The sequence below is a fragment of the Grammomys surdaster genome, unplaced genomic scaffold, assembly GCF_004785775.1.
Source record: "Grammomys surdaster isolate TR1022 unplaced genomic scaffold, NIH_TR_1.0 126013, whole genome shotgun sequence".
Taxonomy (NCBI): Eukaryota; Metazoa; Chordata; class Mammalia; order Rodentia; family Muridae; genus Grammomys; species Grammomys surdaster.
Genome location: NW_021620828.1, coordinates 4,593,053 through 4,599,974, shown reverse-complemented (window position 1 = coordinate 4,599,974; position 6,922 = coordinate 4,593,053). Strand labels below are relative to the sequence as shown.

At 42.3% G+C, this 6,922-nt stretch overlaps 1 pseudogene; it reads left to right on the top strand.

The window, feature by feature from the left end:
• The window catches only part of LOC114609997, a 1,967-nt pseudogene extending 671 nt beyond the window's left edge, over window positions 1-1,296 (top strand).
• Window positions 1,297-6,922: the final 5,626 nt, after the last annotated feature.

The window sequence follows — 6,922 nt, the reverse complement described above, 5'->3', positions numbered from 1 at the left end:
GACAAAGACTACAGACTGCCAAGAGCAGAGACTCACAGTAGCTCTACACCAGTACAGCACCCCATCAAACCAGTGGCTCATCCAACCGCTACCCCAAGCACTGTTTCTTCTAGTCCATTTACGCTTCAGTCTGATCACCAGCCAAAGAAATCATTTGATGCTAATGGAGCATCTACTTTATCAAAACTGCCTACACCCACAGCTTCTCTCCCTGCACAGAAAACAGACAGAAAAGAATCTGCTCCAGGAGACAAGTCGGTATCACATTCTTGTACAACTCCTTCCACATCTTCAGCCTCTGGCCTGAACCCTACGTCTGGGCCTCCAACATCTGCTTCAACAGTACCTGTTTCTCCCGTTCCACAGTCAACAATACCTCCGTTACTTCAGGACCCAAAGCTTTTTAGACAGTTGCTTCCTGCTTTGCAAGCCACGCTACAGCTTAATAATTCTAATGTGGACATATCCAAAATAAATGAAGTTCTTACAGCAGCTGTAACACAAGCTTCCCTGTACTCGATCATCCACAAGTTTCTTACTGCTGGACCATCTGCTTTCAACATCACCTCACTGATTTCTCAAGCTGCCCAGCTTTCTACACAAGCCCAGCCATCTAATCAGTCGTCAATGTCTCTAATGTCCGATGCTTCATCTCCAAGATCCTATGTGTCTCCAAGAATAAGCACACCTAAAAACTAAGACATTCCCCATTAAACCTTTGATTAGTACTCCACCTGCTTCATCACAGCCAAAGGTTAGTACTCCAGTAGTTAAGCAAGGACCAGTGTCTCATTCGGCTACACAGCAGCCTGTAACTGCTGACAAGCAGCAGGGTCATGATCCTGTCTCCCCACGAAGTCTTCAGCGCTTAAGCCAGAGAAGTCCATCACCTGGTCCAAATCATACTTGTAGTAGTAACGCATCAACTGCAACTGTTGTACCACAGAATGCATCTGCTAGGCCTGCGTGCTCATTAACACCTACTCTAGCAGCACACTTCAATGATAATCTCATAAGACATGTTCAAGGTGGCCTGCAGACCATGCAGAGAAACAGGCATCAAGATTGCGTGAAGAAGGCCATAATATGGGAAGTGTACACATGTCAGAAATATGTACTGAGTTAAAAAATTTGAGATCGTTAGTTCGAGTATGTGAAATTCAAGCAACTTTTCGAGAGCAGAGGATACTATTTTTGAGACAACAAGTTAAGGAACTCAAAAAGCTAAAAAATCAGAATTCCTTCATGGTCCGAAGATGTGAAATGATTGCACATGATCTCATAGAGGAACTGTAAATCTGTTGCCCTGTCATAACATTTTGAGCTGCATTTAAGTGGACCATGGACTGTTAAGCTGGGCAAATGAAATGACATGGGGACGGGGTCTGTGAGAGTCAATTCAGGGGAAAGATACAAGATTGATTTGTAAAATGTACATTTCTTATAGATGTATCTTCATGTTGTAAATATGTTTTGTAGAGTGAAGCCATGGGAAGCCATGTGTAACAGACATCTGAAACTAATCAATGCTGAGGTGGCTAAATACCTAGCCTTTTACAAGGAAAACTGTCTGCAAAATTAGCCTCTTAAAAAAATAAAAATAAAAAATTTGGGGGGTTAATTGATCATTCAGAAATCTTGCATTTTCAGAAGTCCAGTGCAAGCACCTGGTGATGTGTGTCTGAGGCTACGATTTTGAACCTTCTGAGCAGTGTACAGATATCATGAGACAACTGAGCAGCACTCGCACCTGATCGAGAGCAGCGCTGCCCCATTTGTTTTGCAAAGAAATGTCTTCATTTCTTGTATGTTCCATTCCCTCTGAAGTCCCTTGGCCTGATTTTATCCATTTTTTTAAAGGTGCCCCTTTCCTTTCTCAGGGCACTGTTGCCGTGGCATTTTTCTATAACCTTCTCATCCCTGTGTACAGTAGCCGGAAGTTGCAGTGATCAAGCATAACCCACATTTCTATAAATTATTGAAATCCATTTTCACCCTGTAAGAATGGACTTAAAAGTACTGCTGGGCAAGTGTGCTGACTTGTCCAGTACATTGACTGCTCAAATACAAGGAAGTGGCCCAGTGAACATGGTTGTGGGAGGGGAAAGGAGAAACAAAGCTAGTCAGATATGAATTGTATCTGTTGTAAAAAAAAAAAATGTTTAAACAAACACACACACAAAAAGAATTACCTTTTTTCTAATCCTGGGCACTTCCAAACGAGTCCAACCTGTTCATGTCGTGGCTTGTTTACTCATATTTTTGAGCAGAATACACACTGTACATGAAGATTTTGGGGTTTTGTTCCCTCACTCACACAGCACATGAAGAATTTGGAGGCTTTTATTGTGTTTTGTTGTTTTGTTTTAAGAAACAGAACCACAAGATAGGAGAAGGGATTGAGACACTGAATGTAGTATAATGTAAATAAAATAATCAGAACTGCTAAACGCTGTATTATTTGACAAAGCAAACAGCTTTTAATTATAAAGCAAGTGTTTATTTATTTATTTTGGAAATAGGATTTCACTGTGTACCTGTGACTGGGAACAGACTCACTTGATAAGTAAATTTCTGAAGGATACAGCACTCAGTTCATAGTGGGTGATCAGTATTTATGGCCAAGGCAGAGTAAAGGGTTAGAACTGTTTACACAAACTTGAAACAGGAGATTCATACTTATAAGTATGACAATGCCATGTCCAGATTGAAAAGAGATATTAGGGAAGAGAAATCAGCATTTTTATAACCCCTGGATAAACTTTACACAGCATTAAAAACATGACTACATAAACTGTCTTGGAGCCAACTGATTCTTGCCTCACTTTTCTCTATAGTGGCCTCCTGAGGGTGAATGAAAGGAGGACATGACCGCTCAAGGCATGGTGTAGGGGAGGTTTCTATTGTAGATGTGAGGGAAAGTACAGCCAGAGGCATCTGGAAGGAAGATAAGCAGGAAGAGAAAGTAGATTGAACCAGGCCAGGAGAGGAGGAATGGGGAGAAAGCAGGAGAGAAGCAGAGAAAACAGATGTGCACCCTGAGGATTTGAAGAAGAAATGACTGGTTGATTTGGAAAAAATTTAGGTTTGTGATTCTTTTAAGACTTTTATAAGAGTACATTTTAAGACAAGTAATAAAATAATTGATCCTTGCTTTGTAACCACAAATTGTGGCCTGTCAGTAATGGAAACTGGCTGAGACAATTACCATGCTTACTTTGTTCATCTATAACAAGTTGCTTAGTTACAAATATATGTGTGTTCTTGTGAATAATTTGTTTTACAATTGGTTTTCATGTAAGGAGTGTATTGGGGGAACATGATTTTATATATATATTCATGGTAATTGTTCACATAAAAATAGAATGTAATCACATAGTGATTTTTATACAGCTTGAAATATTTTGCTGGGACATGCAAGCTGTGGGAGAATAAAAAGGTTGTTGGAACTTTACTCCATCCCCAAATGTGTATATATGAATATATGTAAAGTTGTTGGAGCTGGTTCAAGCTTGCTTCATCCACCAAGTGTGTATGTGTGTGCCTTCTTTACATAGTCACTGACTACACATGCTCTCCTTGGACACTTGAACATAGAGTCTGACCTGGTCTTCCCTATCTGACACAAGAAGCAGGGACCCAAGGAGGTAGGTTTAATAAAGGAGAAAGGGAAGTTGTTATTTTTAAAAAAAAAAGGGGGGGGAGAGAGGTGATTTCAGATATGCGGAGTCTCATGCCAGGGTGTCTTGGACCCCTAGACTGTTGAGTCAGGTGAGGAATCCTTATTGTATGATTGTGTGAGCATGTGACTGTGTGGTTGTGTGCTGCCTTTTCTCTCGGTGTGATTGTGTGAGCATGTGACTGTGTGGTTGTGTGCTGCCTTTTCTCTCAGTGTGGAATAATGTGCATCTAAGGAGAGACAAATGTTTGTTTACATTATTCAACATGTATTTAAGAAAAGAAGAATTATGGTAAATACTAGTCAGGTTACAGATTTCCTCCATTTTGTGCAGACAGTCACCCCTGGTACCCAGACCAGGGATTAGATATAGAACCATGGGACACAGTAGAAAAAGATTTTTGGAACTGGCATTCTAAGAATGGAGGTAGACATGGCCCCTGAAGCATTTTCTATTTGGAGCACACTTAGACAGGCTCTAGCAAGTTACAAGGAGCCCGTGTCCACTCCAGATCCTTCTGCCCCCATCCTCATGAAAGAGCTCCCTTGTCACCTTGCTAAATAATATAAAAATAATATTTTTCCTTTGATAAACTCTCCTGAGGAAGGTAACTCAGGGGAAGAAAGAGAAGAGTTAGAGTGTGATATTAACTCTTCAAGATGAAATTGACCTTAAAGAAGAGTTAGCAAGAAACCATGGCCCTGACTGGCCTTCTCTGCTGTGCCTGGTCATAAGCCTTCTCCAAGAACCTCCTGAAAAATGTAAAAGACTGCTAACAGGGCCTGTGGGATTTGCTGCTGACATGTGTCAGACTCAACAGCAGAGTGAATGTGATATTGGGTTGTTTTCCCACTTTTATGAAAAATTGATCTCTAAATGATTTTCAAAAAGTTCTTAAAGATATCAATTTGTTTCACCCTTTCTTTAAAATAAATACATATGATTACAATAATTACTTTTGCGAGAGACTTAAAGTTAAGCCTTTTGATTTATATACTGATTCAGTAAACTCAGATATTTATTTATCTGATTTATTTCCCCATATTGAAACAGCGCCACTGCCCTCTGGCTCTCCCACTCTTCCAGCCCTACCCTCTGAGTTACAAGGCTTGCTACAATCTAGAAATCATCCCTTCTTAGTGGAACACACTTGAGTGCACACTGTGCTTCCTGATCCTACAAATGAGGAAAGCTGTACTGCTGATTCTCTGACAACAGTCTTTGCTTTCTCTATGGAGGCTGCTCAGCTGAGCCACACATTACTACGTCACAAAAACACTGCTGTGCTCTGCTTTCAGTTTTGTAAGGACCCACGAAGAGGACCCCCAACTCAAGTCCCAATCAGCGCACACCCAAGGAGATACGAGAGACTGACTTGATGCAAATGGCAAAAGGCAGTTTACTAACAAGGGCCCTTGGATCAAAACTCATCCCACACAGGGGAGAGAATTTCGATGAAGACCCCAGGAAGTTTAGAACTTTTATAGGGGGAGGCACAAGGGGGAAGGGAAAAGTGGGAAATTCTGGCGCGGTTACACATAATTGGATATTTCAAACATCAGCACTTTGCATAAGCAATCATTTTGACAGGCTGGATGGCCCACTATTTTTGACCATGAAGCCTCAGACCTTCTAGGGTAAACACCAGGTGGCCCATTACTCACTTGGGCATGTTTAGACTGGTCAAGATACGTCTTTGGTTGTTTCTACATTTTTGGTCACCTCATCCCTAGAGGGGCTTGATATTTTTATTATGGCTATTCTCAGCAAGCTCAGCAAGCCGTCCTGCGGTCTTTGCCAAGTTATTGGTGGTCTCTGCTGAGTTGTTTTAACTTTTACTCTTACAGGTTCCACCTTCCCCTGAGATGCTGCCAGTGCAACCATACAGAACTGTTCTGAGTGGCCCACTCCCACCCACACTCACCCCTTCGGAGTTATTTATGTACCTGAGGATACTTATTTTCATGTCATGGGGCGGGAGTTGGCTCTACGTTGTCACCAACTCCACATCCTCTCTTTGGGCAGCTGAACACACTTCAGGAGCCAGTCTTCAACAAACAGGGCCTTATTGTGTCCTTTGAGGAGGTAACCAAGGACAATGGCAGTAGACTGTGCTGTTTTGGAGACCTCTGTGGTCTCTGTGAGTAGTTAACTCATAGGGAGGAATCCTCTCCCTTGCATTACAATTTGCAATTAATAATCCATTTCTTCTGGGAGTAACATTGTCCACCCATGCAAGCCTTTACTATTCTAACACCTTTTGAAAACTATATTTTGAAATTAGCATATTTTTTTTAGTTTTTATCCCAAGGTATTCATTTGTTTATATTTTACATATTTTTTATTGGATATTTTCTTTATTTACATTTGAAACATTATCCCCCTTCCTGGTCCCCCCCCAAAACTCTCCATCCCGTCCTGTCTCACTCTGCTTCTATGAAGATGCCCCCCCACCCACACTCTCCCACCTCCCTGCCCTTGAACTCCCATACACTGAGGCATCAAACCTTCACAGCACCAAGGACCTCTCTTCCCATTGATGCCCGGTATGACCATCTTCTGCTATATATGTGGCTGGAGCCATGGGTCCCGCCATGTGTACTCCTTGGTTGGTAGTTTAGTCCCTGGGAGCTCTGGGGCGTCTGGTTGGTTGATATTGTTCTTCCTATGGGGTTGCGAACCCCTTCAGTTTCTTCGGTCCTTTCTCTGGCTCTTCCATTGGGGACCCCATGTTCATTCCAATGGTTGGCTGTGAGAAATTAGCTTATTAAGCATTGGCTTTTCATAGACATTTTCACGTGTCCTTAGTTTGGGTTCACCCACCCTCTCCCTTCACTCTTCCCCAGCCCACACAGCCCTCAGCCCCGAATTCCTCATTTTTCTCTAACATCACTTTTTTTTTTTTTTACTATCCCTACAGTTATATTGTTAGCTGCATTGTGAGACTGTACACTTTCCAAACAGCCCTGCTTTGGATTAGTCCCCAGCACTCCCCCATACCCATTGTTAGCATTTTGTCTAAGCTCCCACAGCCATGTAACAACAGCCAGGAATGCCTGACTCACTATAAGAGGGCTGCGTGCCCCTCCATTCTCTCTTGCTCTTGCCTTTTTGCTCCTTCTGTCCTCTTGCCCCTTGCCCCCTCTCCCCATTCCCTTTCACCCTCTCCAAGTGGTCATGGCTGGCCTCCCTTCTCTCTCTCTCTCTCTCTCTCTCTCTCTCTCTCTCTCTCTCTCTCTCTC